The following is a 3,354-nucleotide window of genomic DNA, read 5'->3' on the forward strand; positions in this document are numbered from 1 at the left end:
TTTTTGGGGTTTTTTTGGGATTTTTTGGGATTTCTCTCCCACGAGTTTGGCTGAGGAAAATCGGAATTTCCGCCCGTTTTTTTGGGAATTTTTGGGATTTTTTGGGATTTTTCTCCCGTGGGGTTTTGGCTGAGGAAAATCGGAATTTCCGGCCGGTTTTTTTGGGGAATTTTTGGGATTTTTTGGGATTTTTCTCCCGTGGGTTTTGGCTGAGGAAAATCAGAATTTCCGGCCGGATTTTTGGTGGTTTTTTGGGATTTTTTGGGATTTTTTGGGATTTCTCTCCCATGATTTTTGGCTGAGGAAAATGGGAATTTCCGCCCGGTTTTTTGGGGTTTTCTCGCGCTGCTCGCGGGGTTCCCCGAGCGATTTTTGGGGTTTTTTCTCCGGATTTGGGTTGTGCTCCGCTGTCGGCTCGCGGTGTCCGCCTTGTACCGTCCCTTGGAAATAAATCGCTTTTTTGTCGTTGTTTTGCCTGGAGGACAAAAAAAAAAAAAACAACAAAAAAAATTCTCTTTGTGCGGATTTTTCAGCTCCCAGTGGGAATTCCTGGGGAAATGGGGAAAATGAGGAAAAAAATGGGGAAAAAATGGGGAAAAATCAGGAAAATGGGGGAAAAAATGGGGAAAAATCAGGAAAAATGGGGGAAAATCAGGAAAAATCAGGAAAATGGGGGAAAATGGGAAAAATCAGGAAAAAATCAGGAAAAATCAGGAAAATTGGGAAAAATGGGGAAAAAATCAGGAAAATGGGAAAAAAATCAGGAGAATTGAGGAGGGAAAAAGGGAAAATGGGAAAGGGAGAAAAGGAACGGGAGCGGGTTGAAGTGAGCGCCCTAAAACGGGATTTTTGTTGCAATTAATTTGTGTTTATTTCCTTTTTTATTCGAGGGATTTTATTCATTTTGCTTTAGTCTCTTTTTTTGGGTCTGTCTTTGTTGCATTTTTAATTGGGTCTCTTTCTAGGCAAGATCTTTCCACTGAATTTAATTTCATTAAGATCTTTTAATTCCATATATTTGTGTTTGACCGCATTTTCAATTCGTGCCTTTTGGTTTCATGGTCTTTAAATGTTTTTATTTCATGTTTTTATTTCATGTTTTTATTTCATGTTTTTATTTCACGTTTTTATTTCACGTTTTTATTTCATGTTTTTATTTCATGGCATTCTTACTCAATTTAAATTTTATTGGATTTTTTTCTCCCTCTATTTATTTTCCCTCCCTAAACCCGCCCGAGGGGAGGGGAAAAAAAGGCCAAAAAATGGCTCCAAAATCCCGATTTTTTTTTGGCTTTAATTTGCCCAAAATGCGGCAAAACTCGAGGGGAGAATCGGGACAGAAATGGGAGAAAAAAGGGAATTTTAGGGGCTCCTGAGGGTGGCAAAAATATTCCATTTCTTATGGATTTCTATCCACTAAAGCAGATTTGATGTGCAGTTAATATTTATTTGGTATTCTCCCAGGCGCGTGGATCTCACCCCGAATATTCCAATTTTTTTTAGGATTTCAGGGCGGATATTTCAATTTTTTGGGGATTTTGGGCTCTCGATGCTCGGATTTGGGCGGGGTTTCAATAATTCGGGGTTTTTGTTTGGGGGTTTTTTCTCTTAAATCTCGTCCTAAATGGGAATTTCCATCAGTGTTTGGTAGAAAACTTCTGGAAATATTTGGGGTAAATGGAGAAATTTATTGAGAAGGGAGAGAAATGGATTAATTTCTGGAAGTAGATGATGAAAAAATTAATTTTACTGAGATTTGTCGATACAGGGAGGAGAAATCTTCAATATTCCCGGGTTTTAAAAGGAGGAAAATCCCATTTAGGGTGCCTGGAATGAGGGAGGGAGGAATCCGCAGCCAAAATGCCAAAATCAACCCCAAAAATCCCAAAATCAACCCCAAAAATCCCAAAATCAACCCAAAAATCCCAAAATCATCCAAAAATCCCAAAATCAACCCCAAAAATCCCAAAATCAACCCAAAAATCCCAAACGAGCCCTGAAATCCCAAAATAAACTAAATTAAATCCCAAATCCCCAAATAAAACCCAAAAAAATCCAAATTAACCTGAAATAATCCCCAAAATAAATCCCAAAAACCCCAAAATCCCCAAATACACCCCAAAAAATCCAAATTAAACCAAAATAATCCCCAAAATAAATCCCCAAATAACCCAAAATCCCCGAATAAAACCCAAAAAAAAAAAAAAAAAATTCAAATTAACCCAAAATAATCCCCAAAATAAATCCCAAATTAACCCCCAAATCCCCAAATAAAACCCAAAAAATCCAAATTAACCCGAAATAATCCCCAAAATAAATCCCCAAACCCCGATTTTGGGGGGAAAAGTGAAAATTTTGGGTTTTTTTGATACAAAACCACAACGCAGGTGTTGATCCCAAAAGTTTTCCGGGATTTTTGGGGAATTTCAGTGATTTGGGTCCCGAATTTTCCCGATTTGGTTCCTTTCTGGAGCTGTTCCACCGGAAAAATCTGAATTTTTTGGGATGGGAGAGGGAATTCCTGGGGGAAAAAAATCCCAAAATCGCCCCAAAATTGGGGAAATTCCCAAATTCATCCCAGCCAGGAAAATTCGGGATTGGGGCTGGAAAAAGGCTCCGATCCCAAAAAAAAAAAAAAGGGAATTTCCCAAAAAATAAAAGGGAATTTCCAGCAGCAGCTCCGGGAACGCCCAAATCCCAAATTCCGGGTGGGATTTCCTCGGTCTGGGGCAGAAACCCCGAGAAATTAATTAAATTCATTAATATTTTGATATTAATTAATATAAAATCAATGAAAATATGGGGGGAAAGCGACTCCCGGGAGGGATTTGGGGGAATTGGGGATTTTGGGGCATTTTGGGCTTTTTCGGGTTCGATTTTTGTCCTTTTCGGGTCCATTTTTGGACAATCCTGATTTAATTTTCGGTCACTTTTGGGCTGTTTTTTGGTCAGTTCTGGTTTAATTTTTGGGGCAGTTTTGGGTTGATTTTTGGTCAGTTCTGGTTTAATTTTTGGGGCAGTTTTGGGTTGATTTTTTAATCAATTCTGGTTTAATTTTTGGGTCAGTTTTGGGCTGATTTTTGGTCAATTCTGATTTAATTTTCCGTCACTTTTGGGTTGATTTTTTATCAATTCTGGTTTAATTTTTGGGGCAGTTTTGGGTCGATTTTTGTCACTTCTGGGCCCATTTTTGGCCATTTCGGGTTCATTTTTTGTCACTTTCCGGCTGATTTTTCCTCCTTTTCCTTCTCCCGGAATTCTTCATCCTTGAGGCTCCAAAATCCGGAAAAAACCTAAAAATGAGCAAACCGAGAAATTCCTTCATTTTTCCCCCTCGGGTTGGGTTTTTGGGGG

This window comes from Passer domesticus, chromosome 31 (assembly GCF_036417665.1).
Source record: "Passer domesticus isolate bPasDom1 chromosome 31, bPasDom1.hap1, whole genome shotgun sequence".
NCBI lineage: Eukaryota > Metazoa > Chordata > Aves > Passeriformes > Passeridae > Passer > Passer domesticus.